The sequence below is a fragment of the Myotis brandtii genome, unplaced genomic scaffold, assembly GCF_000412655.1.
Source record: "Myotis brandtii unplaced genomic scaffold, ASM41265v1 scaffold46, whole genome shotgun sequence".
Lineage (NCBI taxonomy): Eukaryota > Metazoa > Chordata > Mammalia > Chiroptera > Vespertilionidae > Myotis > Myotis brandtii.
In genome coordinates, this window is record NW_005367587.1 from 337,676 (window position 1) to 365,463 (window position 27,788).

General features: G+C 39.3%; 1 protein-coding gene across 13 annotated transcripts in view; it reads right to left on the bottom strand.

Moving 5' to 3' along the window:
• ZBTB20 (zinc finger and BTB domain containing 20) overlaps positions 1 to 27,788 on the bottom strand; it is an 853,596-nt gene that overhangs the window by 211,731 nt on the left and 614,077 nt on the right. The window contains exon 1 of one of the 13 annotated variants that reach the window (XM_014546960.1): positions 5,498 to 5,642. The exons of the other annotated variants lie outside the window; for them this stretch is intronic. The gene's annotated coding sequence lies outside the window, so the exon portion shown is untranslated. Of the gene's footprint in view, positions 1 to 5,497; positions 5,643 to 27,788 lie in introns of those variants that run through there. 13 annotated transcript variants of the gene reach the window in all.

The window sequence follows — 27,788 nt, forward strand, 5'->3', positions numbered from 1 at the left end:
AATTATATATATATATATTTTTTTTTTTTTTTAAGTCCATAGAGCCTTAGGAACAATGAGGTAGAGAAGTAGTGAGCAGAGAAATGATAGTGTTACTATTAATGAGTTCCTCTATGGCTCCCTGCTAAATAAATACTTCTCAAGTTTGATTATGGGCCTATCCGGGGAGGTGGAGTCAAGCAACTGGAGTACAAAAGCCACAAAATAAATAATAAAGACACGGTTGTGTATTTGGTGGGGCAGTTGCCCTTGTGGCTAAGTACATAATTTAAACTCTTATTTGTACATGTATTCATTTATCCAATAACTATTTTTTAATGTTATAGAAGAAATAAAACAGATACTCTTCTTGGCTTCGTGGAATTTCCATTTTAGTGAAATAAACAAGACTATATTGAGGAGTAGAATGCAAATCTGTATGTATTTTTAGGGTGAAACCTGAGACCTGGCTGACAAGTCTCATTTGTGGCACACTGCTTCAGGCAATGTCCCTAGCATCCTGAGTATTAGTTCAGTCACTCTAACTTGAAGATCACCTACTAGAAGAATTTGAAGAGCAGCATTAACTGTCTATCACTTAATCCTAACTACACAAGTATATACCGTTACTTCCAATTGACCAGAGAAAAAAAAAGGAGATTTGAAAAATTGGGAAACTTACCCCAAATCACACAGCTGCTGGGATCTGAATGAGGCTGTACCATTCCAAAGTCTACATATTTTTAACCACTAAATTACACTACCTCTAGGTGGTTCCCACTTTATGTTTTCCCTTGAAATCTGGGCTCATTCAGGATTTCGGAGGCTAGTTTAAGCTTCGCCTTTGGAAGAAGACAGGTTTGGCTTGATTTGCATTCTAAATATTTCACAGTGGTAAGGGAAAGCTATTATTATACCCATTTTATGGTGCGGAAGCTGAGCCACTTGCCAGCTGAGGTATCTGGCTGGGTTAAAAACAGAATCCCAGTCGTCAGTTTCTCATTCCTCTTGACTAACCCCAAGACTAAGTGCTGGTACTGTCCAAGGGCTTTTCTGCACATGGAATTCACCCCGGCTGATAATGAGTGAGACAGACTTGCTAAAAGAAAATAATAGTGCAATAAAAATATGGAAATAAAAATTGGTTACTTTTAAGCATTGTGAAGAGCAAAGGGAGAGCTTATTCATCACAAATGAATCAGAAAATTAGAATGTGTCACAGCACTGATGACAGAACTGAGGAATTCAGAAGACCTGAAGTTCAGCACTTATCGTTCCATCTGAAGAGGGTAAATGGAATGACAACAGGACAGAAATGACCTCTTAGGCCTTTAATCTTTCCGATCTTCTTTCTTCAACGACTGTCTCTAGAAGCTAGGTGGGTTTCCATCTTTGTTTTTTATGGGCCAAGAGAATATTTTGATATCCTTTTAATGTTGTAGAAAGATTGTGTTAATTAATTCTTATGTGGGAGTCATTCCAAATAGCAGGATGATGATTTTTACCTTATTGATTTTCCTAATCCCTTTCTGGCTCCCAGTGTTTTCTAAGGATGAGGTACTGTGGGGTCTTTAGATTCACATGCCTGTTAGAGTGAGTGCCAGCTTCATAGGTTCCTGTCAATTGATATTCCATCTTCACTCTGGATACATTATTTCCTTTATCTGACAGATTCAATAAATTTTCTGCTTGATTTAATGACATTTCATGCACCCTAGATGTGGAAACTTTTAATTCTCTGTTTCCTACCTGGCAAAGATTTATAAGTTAAAGTCATATGGAAGGGTTAATCAGATGTGCACAAATAGCAGGTGCAGTTGCCAACTAGGTACATTGGGGTCTTCTGCAGACAAGTTTCTTGAAGTATTTTCATTCATTTTTGTCAGTCTTAAGAAGACTATAAAATGCCAAAAATGGTCATTCATATTTTGGGATCCGCTTTTCAAGACCATCCATTTTTTTAAAATCTATCTTGAGAAGAACAATAAGAAAATCACAGTGATGCCTTACCTTTCCTTAATAAGCTATGATAACTCTGAATGAAGTCTACCTTTAAAAACTAAGATGATCAAATCATCCTATATAATAAAGAGGTAATATGCAAATTGACTGTCACACCCCCACACAAGATGGCCGCCCCATGTCGTCACAAGATGGCCACCCCCATGTCATCACATGATGGCCAACCCCATATCATCACATGATGGCCACCCCCATGTCATCACAAGATGGCCGCCCCCATGTCATCACATGATGGCCACCCCCATGTCATCACATGATGGCCACCCCCATGTCATCACATGATGGCCACCCCCATGTCATCACATGATGGCCACCCCCATGTCATCACATGATGGCCACCCCCATGTCATCACATGATGGCCACCCCCATGTCATCACATGATGGCCACCCCCATGTCATCACATGATGGCCACCCCCATGTCATCACATGATGGCCACCCCCATGTCATCACATGATGGCCACCCCCATGTCATCACAAGATGGCCACCACAAGATGGCCGGCAGGGGAGGGCAGTTAGGGTTGACTGGGATGGCAGGGAAGGGCAGTTGGGGGCAATCAGGTTGGCAGGGGAGCAGTTAGGCATCGATCAGGCTGGCAGGGGAGTGGTTAGGGGGTGATCAAGCTGGCAGGCAGAAGTGGTTAGGGGCAATCAGGTAGGCAGGCAGGCGAGCGGTTGGGAGCCAGCAGTCCTGGATTGTGAGAGGGATGTCCGACTGCTGGATGTCCCAGCAGTTGGACATCCCCTGATGGGTCCCAGATTTGAAAGGGTTCAGGCTGGGCTGAGGGACACCCCTCCCAGTGCACTAACTTCATGCACCGGGGCCTCTAGTGATTAATAAAATTAGAGAATTCAGAAACTAAAGTTCAGTAATTAGGTCTGAGGCTGTTTCTGACCCTGAGACATTGTTGAGATACAACTGGCTACTCCATCCTACCACACACAAATCCTCCTGAGCCTTCCTGATTCTTACAGGTATCGGGCCTGAGGAATTAGAATGAAGTAAAAGCAGTAGTGCTGGAAGGGGTGGCAGGGACTGAATTTGTTTATTGCATTTAGGATGATTTTTTATACCTCCTAAAATAGACCAAAGTCTATGGTATGATGATATTCAGGAGCTCGCTATAATCTGATCCCCAATACTAGTAACTTTTCCCTCCATACCTCAAAGTCCTGAAGTTGTAGCTTTATGGATTCCAAATGGATACCAGGACCATTTACTATAGTACACTGATATACTTTAGGGCAGTGGTTCTCAACCTTGACTGCACATTAGAATCACCTGGGAATCTTTTTAAAATCCTGATTTCTGGGCCTCATCCTTCGGGAATTCTGTTTCTTTGTTATTGGGGGTGGGGGCACAATATTAGTAACAAAGAAACAGAATTTCCGGAGGATGAGGCCCAGAAATCAGGATTTTAAAAAGATTCCCAGGTGATTCTAATGTGCAGCCAAGGTTGAGAACCACTGCTTTAGGGGATACTGAAAAGGTCTGGCATTGCTCTCATGTGGTGCAATCAATTGGAAACACTTGCTCACAATGCTGCTCACAAACCACCATTAATGACATTTGGTACAAAAAAGGTTGTGCCTATTATAGGGCAAACTCATCCAGAGACTCCTTAGTCTGTCACACAGAAAGTAGCATGTTAGTGGGACAGAGGGTTTTGGAATAAATATGGGTACAGCAGGAAAAAGAAACATCCAGAAGAGTGTGAAAAGAAGGCTCTCTTTACTCAAATGGTTCATTCAAATGTTTTTTCTTTTTTTAAATACAAAGAGAAAAATCATGACACAGAATTTATATCAAAAATACGTTAAGCAGGTACTTATACCTAATGGTCTATTAGATACTAAACCTCGAGGACAACATGGGCACAATCTGTGGTTTAAAGACTCATCAATATCTTTCCATAATATAGATTAAAAATGTTACTTTTGTCCTTGTCACCACCAACTATTTGCTTAAGAGCATCCAAGATGTTTCACAATCTGGCCCCAATCCACCTCTCTCATTTTTTTTTCTCACTACTGTTTCTTTACATTCTGTGACAGGCTATTTGCTCCTCTCTGAACATACCTAGGGAATCTTGGACACTGAGCCTTTGTTGGTGGTTTACACTTGAATCTCCCAAGCCTAGCATAACCTATACACAGCATGACACGTCGTTTGTTGAATAAATGCTGTCTTTCTATTTTAGGAGGCAAAGATGGTAGAAAAAAAGTTGCTAAATCAGTAAATAAATAGCACCAGAGAGAGGTCAAGGAAAAGTTAATTTTAGTGAGTTTTAGGAGTGGGGGCAAGATGAGTTTGAAGATTAAGAAAACTGATGTTCTTTATTCTTGGGTCTAGCCAATACTATGAGTCAGTTACTTTTTTTGGGAACAAGTTTCAGCCTCAAGGTTAAATGAACACAAATGCTCTGTCCATCAGCATATAATGAAAAAGCGGTGGCTATTTCCACATCAGCACAGTAACATGAAAACATGCAATGCTGAACTCAGAGGCATCGTATATGACAGAACTTTTAAAAATAGTCCTCTTTGCCACTCTTGTACAGAAAGAGCTATAAAAACAAGAGTAAATGTTTGAAAACTGGACTGGGATAATTTCACTTAGGAAAAAAAGAGCTGAGGTATATCTTCATAGTTTTCTGACTATAAGAAGAGCTGTTATAAAGAGGATAATTATTGTTATTTTTGTCCTAGAGAAAAATGGTATTAAACTGACCAGTGAAGAAATAAAATTAAGACTTAAAGATGAACAACCTAAATGTACAAGTGGTAAATAACAAAGTAGATTGCAAAGAGCAGTCAAAAACTTTAAAAATAAGAAAGATCCTCATCTATTTTGGTTGGAATAAAGGCAGCTCTGCCTCCACTCAGGAGGATGAATTCAATAACTTCTTTCATCTTGTTTAGCTCTAAATTATTACAAAATCCCATAAGACATTGACTCTAAAAGTTGTACAGAATCACCAACACAGTTGAATAAAATACATTACAGTTTGAAAAGTATTAGGCAACACAGAGAGTCTGTAAGATACTAAATTCAAAATAGTATAAAAAATGCTTACATTTCAATTTGGGAATTATGATTCAATTTGCCAAGTGTATATGACACAAATGGAATTGAGGAAAAACACACTTCAATCTACTATAGTTTTAACATAATAATTACCTAAAAGTAAAACATTATAACAATTAATTCTTTCATGTCTGAGAAATTTAGCTGAATATTTCATAAACCTGGTATGAATATGCATAGAAGCTCAATCTCCAATTTTAAAAAAAAGTTAAAAAAATGACCAGAAAATAATATAAGAACTCACTATCATTATTCCCAGGACTATCTTCAAAGACATCAGTAGAATCAGGGAACGAGTCCTTTCAAGTGACCTAAATGGGTCCCATGTGACTAAGAAAGTAAATCTCACAACAGACCCAGAAAAAGCTCTAACAGGGGTGGCAAGTTACTGGCTTTCTTGTCTTTACCTTGTATCTTGGAGCTCGGCTGAAGTGTCCATTGCATACAGCACACAGGATTAGATGAACAGTTCCAATGACCTTGCCTGAACCAAATTCACTTAAAGCAGTTTGCCACATATCTTAAATAGAAGATGAGCCCATTCTCTCTGTGGCCCAGATTTGGACTGGATCACTGAACTATTGCCCAACTCTTATAAGCAAAGCACTAACATGTACCAATCAACAGGCAGCCCATAGCAGAGGCATCAGGAAGGTCAAAATACACACACATAAGAAATTGGCAGTACATTATAGAAGAAAGCTATTTCTAAAGACGGACTTTGGCTGTTAAAGCTTTTAAGTGCTGTTATTCAACCTTTGTTAGGGAAAAAAATCAGTCCGTGCAACTTGTAAAGATCCAGTTAGAAAAAAAGAGATTGAGAGAGAGAAATGCAGTTTTATTTTGCAACCCATTATTTTCATAAGAACACGAATAAAAGAGATAAACTATGCCAATTTCTCCATAGCTGATTTGTTACAGGATATTGTTCTAGTTTTCACTAATGACTGCTTGAGATTGGTTATTACTGTGATCAGGAGTTGGGAGGACCGAGGTCTAAGGCCTTTGAAAAGAAAGATTTTGTTCAGTATCCACAGAAAATAAAGTTAGCATTAAGCTAACTGACAACCTAACTAGGACAATGGCTGGTGCACGTAGCCATTGCTGTGTTGTTTCAAAAGACAGGAATGAATCGAACAGCAAAGGTGTCAAACTAACCAGCAACTTGAATTTTGAAAAGCTATGGTACAATATGCTGATAATGTAGGTTGTTAGAATTCATAAAACTTACTCCTGGACTCCCTCCCTTCTTATTTCCACATCCATCGGCCATTGAAGAGAAACAAACAGATGTGACTGAGACTGCCTCTTTGGGGACCCTCTCGGTCACTCTCCATCCTCCTAACCCCAACTTGCTCTCAGTCCTCTGAAAAGTTATTAACTTAATTGCTTGATACTTCCTCTCATGAGAATTTGCATTTTCTCAACTATCTCTACTCTAAGTTCCAAAGTCAGGTGATGAGGTCTGAGGGAGGTATTTGGTGACTGTTGTTTGTGTGTGGTGGTGGACTCTGTACTGGACTCTTCTAATTTCTCAGTCAAGGGGGTCACCTGCTTCCTCAGCTCAAGAAGCCAATGTTACTTATAGTTCAACTGCAAATGAAGACATGCATATATCATATATATTTTTTTCTATCAGCAGTTATAATCATTTAGGGACTTTCTATCCATACACTGCCTACTGATGTCAGAGTAATTTAGGCAGGAATGTAAGAAAACATAAATACACTAAAACTTTACTAACAGTTCTTTTTTAGTGATTTCCTCAGGGTTCATCTCCATTGGTTCCTGGCTCTTTGTTAGCCTCCGCTCAAGGAGACTTTTCCACACACAATATCTGTCTGCCCTAGAAAACCCTGCCTGTGAAATTTCCTTATTAATACCTGAATTCCTGCATTCACTACCTAGGAATTGAGGATGTTGTCTGCTCTCTCACCCCCACTTCATGAAAGGATTAGATTGTAAACAACCTAGCGGGAATCCTTCAGGGCAAACCATGGCGAAGCTGATCTCAGCAGGCAGGCAACCTGTGGCAGTCTCCGAAGGCAATTATGGAAAGGGGAAGGATTCACCCACACTTTCAGAAAGAAATGATATTGTTTCCAAGAGGAGACCTAGAAAATAAGGCACATTAAAAGAAACCGAGCAAAGTCCTCACTTTCTTGTCTCTAAAGGTGGTCCATTTGTGCCCCAGAGTCTGCAGGTTCATAGCTTTCTTTCCATTTTGTAAGTCTGCACATGCATGGTTTCTCCTGCAGGATTTGGTCCGGAGGAAGTGACCCACTCACAACTCTAGAGCTAATTAACTCCATACTGAGCATTTTTTTTCTCATTTCACACATCCACTCCACGCTTTAAAGGACCCAGCAGTGTATGAGCAGGGGATTTTTTTTCTTCTCAGTGAGGAAAGCATGGTGATGGGAGGGCTGGGATGTAGTTGCTCTAATTCAAAACTACATGTGACCCTAAAACATTACCAAATAACATTTTATTCCAAGGTGTGGAAATGCTAAAATATATTTGAATTAAACCCTGTTGTTTCTATTTTAAATAAGTAATACATAATAAATACTGAGGTAGAAAAATTAGATCTACATCCAGAGAAAATTCTTTTAAAAAATCCCATTTTGCCCTGGCCAGTTTTGCTCAGTGGATAGAGTATCAGCCCATGGACTGAAGGGTTCCAGGTTCTATTCCAGTCAAGGGCATATGCCTCAGTTCAATCCCCGCCCCAGTCGGGCATGTGTGGAAGGCAACCAGTTGATGTGTATCTTTCACATCGATGTCTCACTCTCTCTCTCTCTCCCCCCCCCTTCCTTCTACTCTCTCTAAAAATCAATGGAGCCCTAACCGGTTTGGCTCAGTGGATAGAGCGTCAGCCTGGGGACTCAAGGGTCCCAGGTTCAATTCCAGTCAAGGGCATGTACCTTGGTTGCGGGCACATCCCCAGTGGGGAGTGTGCAGGAGGCAGCTGATCGATGTTTCTCTCTCATCGATGTTTCTAGCTCTCTATCCCTTCTCCCTTCCTCTCTGTAAAAAATCAATAAAATATATTTTTAAAAAAATAAAAAAATAAAAATCAATGGAAAAATATCTTCGGGTGAGGATTAACAAAAATAAATAAATAAATAAATATCCCATTTTACTGGAAAAATTTTAAAAAGACCCACAGCCTCCTCCTTATCTTTAGCAGTTTGAACAAAAGGTTCCAACGAGAAGAATGACATAACTCATTTTTTTCCAATCCAAGGAACAGGCTTATGATTTTCAAGTTTTTCATTTTCGCCAAAGTGAGTACCTTGAAAACTCTAAGATGATCACTGTTGTCTAACTTTTCTAAAAAGAAAAAGAAAGGGAAACATGATGGAGGGTGACTTAATGGAATCAGCTTGTCAACGTGATGAAACGGGAAAAGCTTTTACAGAACGTGTCCACATGCTGAAATAAAGAATCTTTAACATCATGTATGTAGTGCAGAATGGTTTTTGTCATGCCAAAAGAAAGGAATATCATTAATTTAGACAGTAAGTGTGAGGTTCTGTTAAAAACCTCCATGGAAGAATCATAGAACTACATCCTGGACAGGCAAGTGGAGCCAGACAATTTCTAGTTCTTTTACAAACTATCCGAAGTGCTATCAGATTTTAAGTCTGTCATATCTGGTACATGATAAGAAAAATTCTGGGCTATTCCCTCAGCTATACTTGTTCATGGTCTCAGAGTTTTAAAGAGTTACACATAAATGGACAAGAAAATGACCTCTCCTTTTCCCGTCTTAGTTAGGCCAACTATCAGATCGCTCTCAAAAGCATGTGTGGCAAATTTGCCCATTTTGGTAAGACTTGGTCATAGAGAGTGCAAAGTTTTGTGTGAACTTTTGACCTCATTTTCCTCTGAAAAGTGATTTAAGCTTCTCAAAGGCATGGCTGCCAACTGGGAGTGTCAGGTGGGTAAAACTGGCCCCAAAGGCAAAACATAGGGTACAATGAGGCACAGTTTGTTTTTATTTACACTGGTCAGACATTTTATATTTGACATGCAGCCTAATTCCAGTCTTTGGCTGGAACTGGTCATCCTTCAGTGGGGTTGTTCTGATGTCAAAGACTCCTTCCTGCCCACCAGACTTTCCAGGTTCCCTGATGTTTAGGATTCCAAGCTTTATCATGGTCTATGAGGCCAAATCCTCACTACCTCTCTGACCTTATTTCCCATCATTTTCATGTCAAGATGTTCCAACTGGCAACCTAAGGGAGTGGACAGGAATAGGAATGTGAATGGAGATTAAAAGGAATAAATCAATAAAAATTAGTAATTATGCCCTTGTTAAAATTCAGCTCTTTCATGGAGAGATAATTGTATTTATAACTGAGCTTCCCTTGAGGAATTGCTTTAGATAAGGAAGAACATGCAAACCATCGCCCAGATGGAGGCAGGTATTCATCCATTAATTTAACAGATATATATTTTTAGTTTATTATTAATTACTGTGCTAATTATACTCCACTCCTGCTCTCAAGGATCTTCCACTCTTATGAACGTTTTAGAGAGTTTTCATGTCTCCATGGTTACTGGCAGGTTATTAGCCCACTTAGGTAAATTATGATAAATATAACAACCTCTCTTCCTATTTCTTATTCAATCTTTTCAATTGCCCCATGTCATTCATTAAGCCCTCATGAGTGATCTGACCCTTTGTGTCCTATATTATTAACTTAGCTAATTTTCACTTAGATAAGAAACCCCTTCACTCCCAACTATCATTTCTCAAACAGTCAAGAAAACATTATAAAAGTCTTCCCAGAACTATTTAAGTATTTACAATGGGTCATAATCTTATGCAAAGTCATCTCATTCTCAGAGAGGAATGAATGGAACACATGTCCCTGGTCCCTGTGCTCCTTATAAGGAGGTGCCTCCACATCTTTTTTCATCGTTTCCGAACCTAGATAACTTAGGTCAATGTCAGTGAACATGGTATAAACCCTCCTTAGCTTGCTCAGCTTTTTATTCCTCCTCATATCCTTTTAAACAAAAATGGAAGAATTTAATAATGTACAGAGCAGCAAATGTTCTCTCCTTGTTTCTTTTTAGATATTTCCTTCTTACATAAACAGTGTTGGTGGAATTATAAACACCATTGTTCTACCTCCATGTTAATATTCCTATTATCTTGCATAAACAGAAGTGAATAAATATGTACATGACACCAATCAATACCTCTTTAAAAAAATGCAGGTTTCAGCTTTCTAAACAGTGGAGGAAGAATGAATGAATTCAACATGTAGTTTACCTGCTTATATTTTGAATGTTGATAAAAGTAAAACCAAATTACTGTTTAAGTTCTTTTCAGACTCACACCAGCCATTAACACTCTCCTTTCAGCATGGGGTTGGGGGGAACTAATGGCACTGGGTCCAAGTCCCCAGGGTCAGTGGGTAAGGGGGGCAGGGGTTAAGGGGCTTGCTTGGCAGGCAGGAGATGATGTTAAGCTGGTAGGGCAGGAGATTTTGAATGACTGGGTAGGTAGTAGATATTTCCTGGCAGTGAAAGGAATATTTTTTGTAGAACAAGTGACCAAGAAGAGGTCATCTGGGGGCATAAGAGAGAGAGGAACATCAAAACCAAACATAGATGTGCTCCGAGGGGACTGGGCAAAAGGGAAATCTCTATTTTTCCTTCTCCTCATTGGTTTCCCTTCTTCCCTAGAGTGCTTTCTCTTTCCATCATCACTTCATACTCTCCCCCGCCCCGCCCCCCCATCCTTCAGGTCTTTGCTCTGCCTCTTTATAACAAAGAAGCATTTAGAAACAACTTAGGTGACAGTGAGACCAAAAAAAAAGGAATTTAGAGACAATGTGATAATATATTGCACATTTATATATACAAGAGAATACAACCTATATATGATTAACCATGAACTAGAATTTAGGACTTTTGAGATTTAAAAAATTCATGGTATGTCTAGTCATATTAATCTCCAGACTAGTTGGTTTTTAGCACTGCAGAAAAGAGCTATAAGAGAATCATGAGCAGGAAAAGAAACAAGGTCGGGGGGTGGTGGTGAAATTATGTAAAGATTTATATTTGAAAAGAAAAAGGGACTTCTTCAACTTGTGTATTGAAATGCCCTCCAAATTGTTTTTTGAACTTAGATGTAAACAATATCAAGAGAAGCAGCTTAGAAATTCTCACAGGGTTTAGGAAACTTCTAAACCCTGAGCATTATGTTCATCATAGTCACTCAAGCAAGTAAAGGATAACTACAGCATGGAACCTGGCAGTGAGTAAGAGGAGTGGTTTACTTTGCCAGTCTGACCTACAGAGGCAGGACCCACAGGAGCAGTGGTCTCCTTATGAAAACCATACAGAGACACCCGTGTTTATGTGAATACATAGGACATGAAGGATTAGCCAATAGTGTCATCTGCAATTTATATACAAAGTATTTCCTAATTAAACATCAACTTGTTACCCTGTCTTCTTGGGAAAAAATTCAAATTCCAATATAAAGCTTATGGGAATACTTTATTTGGTCATTGGGTGGGGAAGGTTGCTGAGACATATGACAAAAAATTCAATGCCTAAAAGCCAGGAGGAAGCAAGGAGAAGGGAGCCAACTCTGGGGAGTCTAACAGAAAAAATAAAGGATCTTAAAATAAGAGAAATAAAAGAGCATAATTTGAGGGAAATATCAGTACATTTTTGGAATCTGAGGGAAAAACTATAAAGCATTTGCCTCTTGTCAGTTATCTTCATTGTCCCATGGGAAGTTCCTATTTGTCTACTTTTACATACATGAGGACACTCTTTTCCTAAGAACCAGCCTTCCATGCTAATGGTGGTAATGACGGCAACCTTACGTTATTGGCAAAGTTGGGAATGAAACCTTGACCTCCAGGCTATGTTCCTGACTCCAGTCTATGACCTCCAAAGTATTCAGTCTGTTTTCGGTGGTTTCTCTGGAACCAATGGCAAAAGATATGTGTATCAGCAGCAGGCTCTTTCTTGGGATATATATGCCTCCAGAAAACAAGTACTCTACCTTCTCACTACGACTTTTTGATTTTCATTTGTGTTTTCTTTTCTCCTACACTAATAATTTTCAATTTCTTCTCTACCAGTCCAGACCACATTGGTTAACTATAAAGACATCTACCAGCTTCATCAGATCCCTCATCTGTGGTTCTCAACTGTACCTAGCCAATTCTTCAGCCTAGATGAACCCGTTCCTGTATGTCCTCCTCAGTTCCCAGGCTGCTGAGCAAAGCAGGAGAAAAAGGAAAAAAAAAACTGTACAGATTGATGCTCCACCAGAGTCCTGGTTTCCAATTTGAGCTGGGGGTTCAGAAGTACTTTACAACTCCTTTATTTGTTCCTATTCAGTTTCCTTTTCATTTCTCAGTTTCCATTTATCACTCTAATTAACTCCTTATAACTCACCTCCTACCCTTCATTAACCTCGCCTCTTTTTTTCAGAGAAGACAGAGGCCATCAAATGGCATTCCCATCACTTCTGTCAAAACCCACCCATAACATTTCAAAGACTTTTCTCTGTCACCAATGGCCTCTTCCAGAATCTTATTGTATCAATTACTCCTTCTTTCTTCTGTATTTTCCTACTGCCTGCCAACATGCTTCGGCAGCCAGAACCATAACTAACAAACAAAAGACCATATTTTATGGACCTAATTTTTCCCTCTTTTGTACCACCTTCAAGTTTCCTAAATATATTTATTTCTCAACACAGTAAAATCTGGTTTATCTGTCTAGCTGTTTCTTATTACACTGCTAAGAAAGACCCACAGGCTCCTCCTTATCTTTAGCAGTTTCAAGAGAAGGTTCCAATGAGAAGAATGACATAACCCCAAAATCTCTGAATTGCTAATTCCCAAGGTTTATTCTTTAACCTCCTTGTTTTATTTATTTCTTTTTAAAGTAAGGCTCATTGATGAATATTTTACATACATTAAATTCACCCTTTTTATACCCTTCTACAGTTCAAGAAGTTTTGACTTCTGTGCTGGTTCCTTGATGATTATAAAGTCAAGTCCAAATGCCTTTGATTCACATACAAATCCCTTCAGAATCTCAAGCAGTGTTACCCACACAACTCACTGTCTGATCACAACCATTTAACAAAGTGTGCTATGTACATTCATGCCTCTTAGACTTTCTTCATGTTTCCTCTATAAATACACAAGTTTTCATTTAATATAGCAAATGATATTAATATCATGATGTCAATTTCCAATAGAATCATAAAACTGGATGTTATTTTGAGAAGTTGATTTTTTTCAAAATAGAAGTTAACCTTTAAAATATTGCTACTTGAAGATCTCCATTATTTTAGTGTCATGAGTTGAACTGTGTCTCCTCCCACCCCCACATTCATTTGTTGGAGTTCTAGCCTTTAGTAACAGAATGTGACCTTATTTGGGAATAGTGTTGTTGTAAACATGATTAATAAAGTTAAGACAAAGTAATCCTGAAGTAGGGTGGGTCCCTAAGGTATAAGTATATGACTGGTATCCTTATACAAGAGAACAGGGTGATGTTTCTACGAGTCAAAAAAACACTAAAGATTCTAGTAAACCATCAGAAGTTAGGAGAGAGGCATGGAACAGATTCCTCTTGGAGCCCTCAGAAGAACCAAGTCTGTTGGTACTTTAATCTTGGGTGTCTAGCCCCAAGAACTGAGAGCAATAAGTTTGTTGTTAAGATACCCAGTTTTGTGGCACTTTGCTAGGCAGCCCTGTAGTTCAACATACTTAGTAAATAAATCATATTTGAGTATACTGAAATACTAATTAGCTCATTCACTCATCAGATACTTATCGGGTACCTACAATGTGCTAGGCACTGGTCTAGGTAGGATATTAAGATGTGTGGCATCTCAAAAACTCAAAATATACTTGTTGAATGAATTAATAAACACATCATATTACTGAAGTTTTGGTGTACTAATGAGTAATTTATCAATCAACATAGGATTGATTGAATCCTACCATTTATTTATTTAACCAATATTTAATGAATACCTACTATGTGTAAAATACCACAAAGGAAAACGTTATTGATAGGCCAAGTTCTTCACCTTCATGAAGTTTAAATTCTAATGGGGGAAACAAACATCAAACAAGAAAACAAGACAAATTGTGTAATTCCACTCTGTGCCCCACTGACAATCATAAGCATTTATTCTCTAAAGCCCCAACTCGTGAACAGTGTTCAGGGCATTAGTAATATTTAAAAATATTCCTAAATATCATGTCCTGATAGTCTGCTTCCATTCCTACAATCTCTATATAAGCCTGAAATATCCCTAAGATATATGAACTTAAACAGTTCTCTAGATTTTCTGATTTAAGCATGATTTTAGTTGTTTACATGTTACTTCAGCATCTATAAAATAATGATCAACACAATGAAGTCTGAGAGTGGGGGAGGTGTACTGCACAGAGAGGGCACAGGTTGAAAGTATTTGGGCAAACATCCTCGAAAGCTGGGTTTCTCAGTCAGTCAGTTATTGAACATGTGTTTCTTAAGCACTTACGATGTGCCAGCCCCTTGCTGAAGACAGTACAACTGTGGACATAACTGGTATGTCTCTGAGCCCCACTGAGCTCACATTCTAAAGGGAACACTGAACAGCGACCTTCCCAGTCCATTCCTTAACTACAAATGTGGTGAGGCTACATGAGTGCAGCAGAGCACCTGGGTCAGGGGCCTTGGAGGCTTCCTGAGAAAGTGATGCCTGAATACCACTTTGGGGACAAAGTATGGGCATTTGTTAGAGCAGGGATCATGCAGTTCTGTTTCCTGTTCCTCATCTCCTTTCATCCACATGCACACATTTCAAATACTTGAAAGTGTACTTCAAATATATAAAGAACACCAAAACTAAACATGAGAGAAGGACTCTCCAGAAGAAAGGGGCCAAAAATAGAAGGGGGAAAAACCCCTCCTAATCTCACCATTTGTTTTGAAAACACCCAAAATGATTAAAACATATTTTAAACTAAAACATATGAACTAATCACTTGCCAAGTTTCATTTTTAAATCAGAGTCATTTTTGAGGTTCATAAACTGAAAAAAGAGTCCTCAAATATGAACTTGTGTTTTTCTTTTCCTGGCCCTCAGTTGGCTTGAAGTATTTGCTGTGAGGTTGTAGGAAGGGAGAGGAATCCATTGGTCAGACACGTGTGGCAGAATGCAAGCTCCACGAGATCAGGGCATTGTTTGTGCAGAGCTGTACCCCTGATACACAGAGGAGTGCCTGGAAGATAGCAGGGACCCAGTGAATACCTGCTGAGTGACTAGCTGCATGAATAGCTTGGGCATTTGAAGGAATACTCCAGCTCGCATTTCATACGCACACCACACTGTGCTTTAGGCCAGTAGTTCTTAACCTGGGCAATGTTTGCCTCATCAGGGGATCTTTGGCAGAGGCCAGAGATGCTGCTAAACTCCTGCAATGACAGGACAGCCCTGCACAGTGAAGATATACCTGGCCCTCAAATCTCAGCAGGCCAATGTTATAAAGCCCTGCTTCAGGCCCTCTGTTTCTATTGGACTGTACCTGGCAGTGTGGCCTCCATACCTTTGGGAGGAAGTTCAGTCCTGGAGCCTTCTGGCTTCATTCGCATTCCCTTCAGGACCCAAGGAACTGTCCCACCTAAACCATGCTCAGAGACAGGCATTTCTGCCTTTTGTCCTTCCTAGGTCTATATGCAGTTGTTGGGGAAAGCACCTGAAAAAGTCCGTCTCTACAATGTCAGTGAGTAATTTCTATAGCTTATTGGAATTAGCCTGAGCTTATCTAAGAATATATCTCCATTTCAGTAAAAATTAGCTCATTTAGAGACTAGTTATGAATCTGTAAGAAGAAGGAACATGCACCCCTAACTCAACCAGTTTATCCACCTCTGGTTGGGATCTGCACACAAGTCTCGTTTTATTCATGACTAGTGACCCGGTGCACAGATTCATGCACATTGAAAGGAAATTAATTAGAAGGTGGCCGGTGGGGCGGGAATGGGCGAGATGGCCGGACATGCCCTGGAGCCAACCTCCCATGGCCCCTCCCTGGTCAGCTGCACCTGGAGTGGTGCTGTGGCTAGAAGGGCATCTGCAGAATGAGTGGGGTCCCTCAGGCAGGTGGGGTCCCTCGGCCTGGCCTGCAGGGATCGGGCTGAAACCGGCTCTCTGACATCCTCTGAGGGGTCCCAGAGTGCAAGAGGGTACTCTGCAAAGTTGTTGTACAGGGTGTGAAACGCAAACACAAGTGTGCAGTAAACCAGATTGGGGGTGACTGTGTCCTACCAAAAACATAACCCACGGTCGAAGGTGTAATCGTGCGGCCTCACGATGAATCGGCTCCCTCCTCTCTAGTTTTGGGGTGCATCACTGAGAACTGGCAGCTTCTGCATTGAGTGTCTGCCCCAGGTGGTCAGTGCACATCATAGCAACCGGTCAGTCAACCACTCGGTCAGACACTTAGCGTATAAGGCTTTTATATATATGTTGTGCCTGCAGAGAGCCTGGGTTTATAGCCTTGCCCTGCATATGAAAGAGTAGTATCCGATTCTGGTTTCAGTGGGGAGACATCCATGGTGCCAGAGGAGTTACGTGCCAATTTCCCCAATAATGGTCGCACCTGTCGTCTTGGTAATGTGGCATATGACCCATTGCCATAGAGACTGCACACACCAACAGTGCAGCCTTCCAATTGATGGGGAAGACACATTTTGTACCTCTTTTTGGAGGAATACAAACACAAGAAAGAACGGGAGACTGTCAATAAAGAGGCACTGCAAAAAGGAGTCCTTGATAATCACAGTTCTAGAAATGTGGGACAACAGAGATTACAGCTACTACTATAAAACCAACAAACTTCCCATGCAAAGGTTGCCTCTGTCAGGAAAATTTCAAGTCGAGGAGAAGGAACAGGCATAAGGTATTCTAAAATAAAAAAGTAAATAAATGAACCTACCATGATGTAGAGGTGACAAAAGTGGTATAATCTCACTTATATGTGGAATCTGATGAACAAAATAACCTAACAAACAAACTGGAGACAGACTCATGTATACAGAGGACAGACTGACAGCTGTCAGAGGGGAGGGGCTGGGGGCTGGGTGAGAAGGGTGAAGGAATTAAACAAAGGAAAAAAAAGACTCATGGACACAGACAACAATATGGTGATTACTAGAGGAAAGGGGGTTGTGGAAAAGTAGGTGGTAAAGGGAATGGAAGGAGACTTGACTTGGGGTGGTAAACATACACTATGATATACAGATGATAGTAGAATTGTATACCTGAACCTGTATAATTTTATTAACAAATGTCACACAATAAATTCAATAAAAATAAAATAAATAAATGATTCAAGGCAAGAAAAAAAATTAATCTAGGAGAAAAATAAAATTGAAAGTTACATTTCTATAGGGTGGCTGACTTACAGGGAGGCTGGCCTTCAAAGAATAACTGAGTGCCTGTTTCCTTCCCCACAAGTAGAGAGAAAAAGAATACAGATAACTTCCCTTTCACTTTTAAACAAGTTTCTCCTTAAACATCCCAATGGTTTGATGTTCTAACAAATGAATATGATGCACACCAGTCAAATAAAACCTGACAAAAACTCTTAGAGGATACATAAATTATGGAACATTGTTCACAATGCCAGCAGGCTCATTCCATAGTTTCTTAAAATAATGAGAACTCAGATTTCACTGACACTGTGGTCTCAAGTATATACCTTTTCTCTGTGCACAATTTTGAGGTATACAGTTATTACAGAGATAAAAGCATGTCTGCAGTGTAAAGGGTGCAGGTGTTGATTCGTAGATATTTTTAATTAGAAACGAAGGTTGGAGATAGGATGGAGGTTGGTATAGGGCAGTGGTCGGCAAGCTCGTTAGTCAACAGAGCCAAATATCAACAGTACAACGATTGAAATTTCTTTTGAGAGCCAAATTTTTTAATCTTAAACTATATAGGTAAGTACATTGTTATTAACTTAATTAGGGTACTCCTAAGGCTTAGGAAGAGCCACACTCAAGGGGCCAAAGAGCCGCATGTGGCTCGCAAGCCGCAGTTTGCCGACCACGGGTATAGGGGATGAGTGGGGGTGAATCGAAGACAAAACTAGTCTACAAAAATGTCACATGAGTGATTATAATTTCCTTGATGTCCAGGTCTCTATTTGGAAATGTATTACACATATATCCACTGCTCATTGGAATCCCCATCTCCCACTTTTAATTACTATCATGTTAATATGTCTCAAATATATATTTCGAGCCATTAGTTCTCTCCTGACCTCTAGTCCTCTATATCAAACAACCTACTGAACAACACCAATTGGATACCTCAACATGTCCAAAGCTGAATCATTTACTCTTCAAAGTTTCTCTTCCTTCTATGTTCCCTATGTAGTCAAATCACACCATCATTTGCCCAATGCCCAAGCTCCCCACTTGGGAATCATTTGTTGCTTTTCATCACCCCTCAAATAATCACCAGATCTGAAATTCTAATGGAATTTCTTTAATAACCAAAGGAGGTTTTGGCATAAAAACCAATATTTATAGTTAATTGGTTTTTAAACTATTATGTGCCTGTGTCTATCTAAACACACATATATTATTCTATTTATTAATCCAGTAATTTCAGTATAAGAAATACCACTTTAGGGAAGGGTGAGGTTACTAGGTAGAAAATTTGGGATCTCAAACTATTTCACCTGTCAGGGGGCTGGAAGAATGAGAGGGTCTAACCTGGAAAAATCTTCCAGAATGATTCTATCAGAGTCATCAATGAATACACCAAATGTATTTGTAATAACTAGAATAATGAGGGATTCTGAGTCTATATTATACAAAGAGAATTTTACAACTCATGTCCTCTATGTTCAATTTCCTTTTACTCAATTCTTTTCCAGTCATTTTCTGCTTTATAGCATGATAAAGGTAGACACTATTTTGTTTCCCCCATCAACCAGGTTTCTTGATTCTAGTGACCTTTTACTTATTGATGTTTCTCACATTTCTAGGTCTCTCATTCCCACTGCACCACATTAGCTCGGGCCTCCATTATCTGTCACTTGTAATACTGTAACAGTCCATTGTACTAAGTTCTCTTAGATTTCTGAGCCTTTTGCACATGTCACTACTTGTGTCTAAAATACCTTTATTCCCTGATAAACATTTACCAAATGAGAAAGTAATAAATGTTTTAGATGTTGCTGCTTTGGGTTCTGAACAGAAGTAGTAGCCTATCTAATATTCTGGATAAGCCTGCATAAAATGCTCTTGCTTTCAAAATTAATTTTGAAAAATCTGAAAATTTTGCCATGGAGAATCATGGGGCCCATGCCACAATATTAAGTTTTACATTAATAGAAACACCTGCGAACTCAGGGAAAAAACACTCATTCTTTTTCTTAGTTCATCTAGCAAATATTTACCGAACACCCTTTATGAACCAGGCACTGATCTAGACACTGAGGATTTCTTCAAATATAATACAGGAAAATAAACAACAACTCCAAACCAAAAAACCAAAAACCTGCCATCATGGGGCTTTACTAGTATATCCCGGGGTAAGGGGATATAAATATATTAATAAAACATTATATCTGAAGGGAAGAGTGCTATTAAGAAGAATGAATCAGAGGAGTTGGTAGAATTTTAAACATGGTGGTTATGAAAGGCCTTACTTAGGAGTAAAAAATAAACAAAGTCCTGAAGATGGTGAGCAAACAAGGTTTATCTTGGGGAAGCATTGCAGGCAGTGAGAGAAGCAAGTGCAAAGGCCCTGAGGTGAAATATATGGTAGTTAAGAAAGCAAGGAGGGTGATGAAACTTGAGAGGAGTGAGCGAGGGCCCACAAGTAACAGGGAAACTGGGAGTGCAGGGCCTTCTGGACAATTGTAAAGGCTTTGGCTTTTCTTCTAGGTAGATGGGGAGCCATTAGAAAGTTCTGAGCAAAGTGACATGCAGTTACATCACGTAATTACAAAGAATCACTCTGGCTGCCATTTTGAGAGTAGACTATAAGTGGCAAGGCCAGAAGCAGGGAAGATAATTAGGAAGCTATTGCAATTATCCAGGCAAGAGATGATAATAATTTGATTCAGGGTAGTAGTGGTGGCGAAAATGAGAAGTGGTTAGACGTGGGTGTACTTTGAAGACAGACCTGCAGAATTTGTTGATAGGTTGGATTTGTGAGAGAAATAAAGGGCCTGGAGATAAATAAAATTTTACTTGAGCAACTCTAAGGATTGGAGATGCTGTTTGCTGAGATGGGGAAGACTGCCATTTGTTGGGTAAAATAAGAAATTCCACATGAGGATGTTAAATTTGTGATAACTATCAGACTTACCGTGAGATATTGAGTAGGTAGTTGAATATGTGAGAATTCAGAGTAAAGGCTTCAATTAGAGATACAAGCTTGAACGATAAGCTTGTGTGTGATAATTAAGGGAGTGATTAGAAATAAAGAAGAGGTTCAAGGATTGAGCCCTAGGACTCTCTGCTGTTTCCACATCGGGGAAGCGAGAATATGCCAGCAAAGGAGGTCTTTCAGGTAGGGAAAAAATCAGGTGAGTGTGGGAGAATTAAAGCCAAGAAAGTGTTTTAATGGATGAAGAATAAAGAGCCATGTAAAATGCTGCTGAGAGATCAGGAAAGATGAAGACTGCAAATTGGCCCATGGATTTGTGACATGGAAGGCCCTGGTGATCCTAGTGTGAACAGTTTTACTATACTGGTGAGTGCAAAAGATAGAGAAGAATCAAGAGAGGATTAGAAAATAGAATTGGAGGGTGACTATGGTGATTATAGCCATTTCTTGAGAAGTTTTGGTATAATGGGCATCAAAGAAATGGGACAGTAACTGCTGGAGAGTGTTGGTCACACCAGAGTATTTTTAGCATGAGAGAAATTACAACATGTTTGGAAAGATTTGGTAAATAGGGAAAAACTGCTAAAGTAAGAGAAAGAGGGAAGCTCTTTCTGGGCCACTGTTTATGAGTATGTGAGAGGGGGTGCAATCTAATGCACAATGAGGGGTGGGCTGAGCCAGGAACATCCCATAGTTATAGGAGAGAAACCAGAGGGTGTGGGCATGGATACAGATGGGAGGGTAGGTGTGCTGGAGAGTTAGTGTTTGTGCAAGTTCTTTTTAGATTGTTTCTATTTTCTCAGTGAAGTAGGAAGAACGGTCACAAGTTGAGAGAAAGAATAGGGGAGGACATGCTGGAAGTCTGAAAGAGGGAAAGATCTGAACTACTTTTGTAGAGATATGGGAAAGTGAATGGACAGGGAAGCATAATTTAACTGCAGAGCAGCATTAAGAGCTCCTTTGAGTGATCATAAGTTTAAAGTGAGAGCCATCAGTTTACTTGTGTTTTTCTTCAGCCACATTCAGCAGACATGCAGGCATGTAATAGACAGGGAGTTGCATATGATCGCTATAGTGAGAGCCATCAGGAAAGGACAGTGAAGCAAGAGAAGATCATGGGAGTTCAGGGTGTATGCAGGGAAATGATTAAAATCATTGTCCATGGACTCTAAGCCAAATATGGAGGTGGGAATGTGAGGATATATGATTAGAATCAATGAATTAGAGATCCTAGTGGGCTTCAGAAATTGTTGTAATACAGGGAACAGAGCGATTGGGCTGTGAAAATAATAGGTGGGGGGTGGAGAGTGTGATGCTTGAAATTAAATTTATGGACAGAGGGATTGACGAGAGATAGAGGTAGAGATAGAGAGATAGAGAGATAGAGAGAGAGAGAGAACTCATGGTCATGGATAACAATGTGGTGATCAGAGGGAAGGGTAGGTGGGGGAGGGGGAGGAGGGTAAAGGGGGGATAAATGGTGATGGAAGGAGACTTGACGGGGTGGTGAACACACAATACAGTCTGAAATCTGTATCATTCTGTTAACCAGTGTCATCCCAATAAATTCAATAAAAAGGAAAAAATAAATTAAGTTTATGGAAAAGTTATAATTGTTAGTAATTTTAAAAAAGGTAAAAAAAAAACTAAAAACGCAACCTTGGGAGTAAGTAGCTATGGTAGGACAGAAGACAAATCACGAGAGAATCAGGGAATTGAGAGGCAAGGTGTTGGAAGGATTATATATTTAAACAGAGACATGACCAAGAATTGTGATGACCTAGAAATTAAAAAGGGCATTAGTAAGTTAGTGGCTAAAATCTCAAGAAATTGGGGGTGGCCTCCATGGGTTTATAAAGCACATCACTGCCACAAGGTGTGGCTATCGGAACAGTGAACTCTTCTCTCTTACTTTACATCTTCCCAGTTTAAGTGGCTGGAATTAGCAAGCTTTTGATTTCTCAGACTAGACAGCTATAAGTCATCTGTGATGTCCCTTTGTCCCTTCTATTCAAATGATCTCCAATTCCTAAGAATTTCCACTTTCAAATTTTTACTATGTTGGGCCCTCACCACTCTTGCCGATCACTCCTTCCTGTCACTCAGTTGGTTTTTCATGGTACTAATCACTATAAAATTATCTTTTTAATTTATTTGTTTGCTTTTTGTTGGAAAGAGGTTCTATTTTCCCTTGTTGGAATATAAGTCCTTAAGGGGGAAAGCCTTGTCTATTTTGTGCCTAAAACATAATATACTGTCAATTAATATTTCTAGAATGAATTAATGAATGGCCCCATCTCAGTTTCACACCCTGGCCTCACTTTACCATTTTATGTGTTTCTCCTCACAATCCTGCTCAAACCATCCGTTTTCCTCAGTTAAGGGCATTTCACTACTTCCCAAACCTACTGTTCATTTCTGTTCTGATGTTTCATCATATTTCTCCCTCGTTTTTGTCAGTTCCCCTACACACCAATTCTTTAAGGCTTGGCTTGGGTCTCATCCCCTGGATGGCTTTTCCATCATTACTCCGAGGCCTGCTGATTTCTCCCTTCTTGAAAATGCTGCTATGCCTAATTATGTCAGCTGCCTCACACTTTCTGATTGTTTGTGGTGTGCTAATCTTATTATTTTTTTTTACTTTGAACATAGGTTTGTTTTCAGCTCAGTGATCCTGACTAACATCTATGGTACACTCCATAACAACTAACATAATGTAGCCATAATGGACACATGGATACATGATGGGTAATGGATGTTCAAAACAAATACCATGGCTTCACTGGATGGTTTCATTGACTTCTATCTTTGTCAACAGTCTGAAAAAGTTGACTTCATTCCCACCATTTATTCTGCTTTAGTATAAATCTGACCATTCTTCCTTCTATTTCATATCATCTTCAGGACCATGCATGCCCTTTGTCCACCAGACAAAAGTCTACACCCTTGCATTGCTATTTTCATAACTAAATCATTGTCTTTCCCATCATTGTTCCTGGAGACTCTTGGCAATTTTAGTATTTCAAGACATAGCTGCCAAGACAATCGTTTTTCTTGGTTGATATGATTCTTTCTAAAAAAAAATCCTTGCAATTATTTTGCATCCAACTTGATGTATTCCCTTGAGATTTATTTTTCCCTGGCTCCATCCTTGACATGGTTCTTCTCCATTTTCTCTATGTTCAGTCCCTGCTTCTTACTTGATTGGCCCTTTGTCTCATTTGAGGCGATCAGTTTTCACACCTTTTTTCAAACCATCCTGTATATTTAGAATAGTTTCTCAAATAATGCAAAATTTATAATATTTATGAATAAATGACACAATGCCAAGATATTCTGTCTCTTCTTTCAAATAACATCTGAAGATACACCTGCACCACTGAGTTCTATATTTAAGATATTGAATAAGTATCATTCATCCATCTGTTTTCATTCTGTCTTGCATTTTTCAGACCTGCTTAAGAGCTGTATTGTGAGGTATTTGGGGCTGGAGACTGCCTGACATATTTCACAAACTGGCCTCTGCTCTGTGATTTCACGTTTCTTTGACAAATAATAAATAATAATAATAGCCTACTGTGCATTTCTACATTCCACTCTTAAGTCCCTGGAAAAAAGAAAACTAATAACCAGGAATTATAATAAAAACAGTAAAAAAAAAGTAACCTCTTATCACGTTTCACTACACTACCAGAGACTTCTATAGACCTATATTCCAATAAATAACTACCTACTTAAGTCATTTGTAAATTGTCCCTTTGCCAACATTATGCATCATATCAAATGCCTATGTGGTTTATAGGACAGGGAAAACAACTACAATATTATAGCTATGTGGGGAATCAGAGCAAAAGCAGCAAAATAAGAGGTTTGCTCTGCTGGGTGCACAGTTTGTCAGAATTAGTCTCACAAGTAGCACTACTTGACAGAATATTTGCCTACTCTCCAGCATCCCCTCCTCCCCCCACCCTTTCCCTGCCCATTCCAGATCTCTTTTCTATAATGGAAGACTGGCTTTCTTTCTTTTCTTCTTTTTTAAATTCCAGGTGGGAAGTATACCACTTTGTGTGAAAAATCTGTTTTTCCTGTGAATATAACAAATGTTCTGATTTGAAGCTGCTCGTGAAAACAGCAGCGTCTAATGAAAGAGGAGAGGAATACAGCTTAATAAGAGGAGTGCCTCCATAGTTATCTGCAGATGAGACACAGGACCAAAATGTTACCATTGCCTTATTGCTGCAGTGGCCACTAGATGGCAGGTCCAAGAATCTGATTGGAGCCTCACAGGAGGGCAATTCTGAACTTGGGAAGTGGAATGTTTCTTGCACTCAGTGAGCATTAGTTTATCCATAAGCCTCTGCTGCTTGCCAACATATTGGGTGGATAAGACATTGTCCACATCACTTCCCAGGACTGTGGTGAGAAGGAAGTCCTTTGATAGCTAGGCTTGTAGAGAGCACTGTCATCACAGACTCACACATCAGGTACAGCTAGACATTTATCAACAGGCATTCTCGGATCTGGTTTTCATATGTTCAGCTGTATTTCATTATCTAATAGCCTTTGCAACACCATAATCTAAAGAGTATAAAAAGTAGCTGTCTAACCTTTCTCTGTAGAAACACATGGAGAAGACTACCAAACAGGCTGGGGCAGGGGTATACACAGCTGTATTCTGTACCATTTAACAATACGTATTTACTAGTACACTTGACCCTTGAACAATATGGGTTTGAACAGCATGTGTCCACTTATATGCAGATTTTCCTCCACAAATAAAGTAAATGTATTTTCTTTTCCTCATGATTTTCTTAATAACATTTTTTCATAGGCTTACTTTACAGTAAGAATACAGCATGTAACACATATAGCATGCAAAATATGTGTTAATCAACTGTTTACTGGTGAGGCATCCAGTCAATAGTAGGCTATTAGTGCAGCCGGCCCTCCAAATCCACAGATTCCAAACTGCAGATAAAAATTACTGCTTTTAGAACCACAACTGGTTGAATCTGTGGATGTGAAAGCCATGGATACAAAGGACAGGCTGTAGTTAAGTTTCTGGGGAGTCAAAGGTTATACTTTTCACTACGTGGAGGGTTAGCATCTCTAACCCACACATTGTTCAAAGGTCAATTGCAATTCCAATTTAGTATTTTACACACACACACACACACACACACACACACACACACACACACACACACAGTCCCTGGGTATCTGTGGAGGATTGGTTCCAGGGCTCCCCCACAGATACCCAAATCCTCAATGCTCAAGTCCCTTATACAAAATGGCGTAGAACAATGTTCACTGTAGGCCCTTCACATTTGCAGCTCTGCAATTGGGAATCCAGGATATAAAAACCACAGACATGGAGGGCTGACTATATCTATATTTCCTATACCATATACTCATATTAATTGTTTTGGAAAGGAGAATGTCTACATATAAGAAACCTATTATTAAATAGAAAATATAATTAAACCTCATGATTGAAGGTGATGTGAGTAAAATTTACAACAAATTCTTTGATGTACCCAGTGCTACTTCTATTTTCTTGCACTGAGATGGGAGACTGCTAGAAGTGAATCTTATGAAACCATAAAAGAAGTAATTCTTAGGCCAATTATTCTGAAGATAGACTGGCTCTCTCCCTTCATAATTTCTTCTTATTTTTTTGTTACTAAATTATCCTTATATAAATGATTTGACTACATGTACACAGAGTACTTTTCTTTATCTTTTAATTAAAGAACTGACCTTATGATTTTTAACAGTAAAGAATCATGAGTTTGGAGATAATTTATCATTCTCACATAAGAAAATATGTTCTAAAGTCAAAATTTATTTTTGTACAAAAGCTGTGACATGCATTTTGATATACATTTTAGTATCATGCCAATTAAAATTTTATAACAATAAAAGCAACACAAACTCAATTATACCATACAACACACTCATCACTCACCTTTTGTGTCCCCTTTCTGCTAATATTTAGGTAAAAAAATAACAGCAAACATGTTGATTTCATCTACTCTTGTTCTGCATATTTGGATTGTTAAATGTCCACATGAGACAAAAGAATAGGACATATATAGTAGTCCATAGAATAAAAACAAAATTTTAAAAAATAAGAAATAAACAAAAAATATATTTTACATCAGCTGACTTCCTTTGGTTTAAGAGTAGAATTTAAAACACAATGACAGAAACAATTTAGGATGAAGCTCCATGGTTATTTCTACATACTTGTGGTGAATAGAATTTAACCTCTCTTCCCCCAAGACAAAACCTGTACCTCCCTCACAGAAAGAGCACTGGAATGGAAGCTGAGGTCTGGGTTCTGTCCTGGTTTTGCTGATGCTTCACTGAGTCCAAGCCAAGGGCATGGCCTCACCAGGGTCCTCTTCCTCATCTCCAAAATGAGGGGTTTTAAGGAGAAAGTCTATGCTTCCTCTCTGCTTTAAGATTCAATATCCACTAAATTACTATGTGTTGCAGATATTTTCTCCGAAATACACTAATTGTCTCAGATGAGAGAACAATGTTGTTAAGGAGTTTATATTGAAAGCTAACGCTCTAACCAACACTGTGACCCTACGCATGGAGAAGAACCTGGAATTGATTCTCCCATCAATCCCATCTCCCACTTTCCTGTTCTGCATCACTCTTCCATGGATTTCCCCACTGTCTATAAGTCTAAATCCTACCCAACAGGCCTTCTCAGACCCATAGGCAGTCACTGGCTAGTTATTAAAAAAATACCTTTCCTCTTGGGTACAGAGCTAACCTCCATCCCACACTCCCTGAAGATGGCCATAGCGTTGTGACTGAATTCTGGCCAGTGGGATGGGACATGTGACATGTGCCTTTCCAGGCCTAGTCCATGCAAAGTTCCTGTGCAGTGACTGCTCTCTCTCCTGACCCGCTGGCTGATTTCACATCCAAGGTGAACTTGGAAGTTATGAGCTAACGATGACAGAGCCTCTGCCAACCTGGACCCCTGACCAGTATTTACATGAGCAAAAGATAAACTTCTATAGTATCCAGCTGCCAAGATTGGGAGGTTTATGTATTATAGAAACTAATATTAACTTAGCCAAGAAACCCCTTAAACCAGAGATTGGCTGATCGTCCAGGACTATACGTGTTTTATTCATTTTCTCATCCTCCACAGAACTCTGAATAGGACATACCTAATTTGAAAATGATAAAAGGTGGCAAAGCAGTTTTGATTTTAAAGTCCTAATTTTTTGTCTTGTTCTATTTAGTAGACAGTAGGGATGATAAGT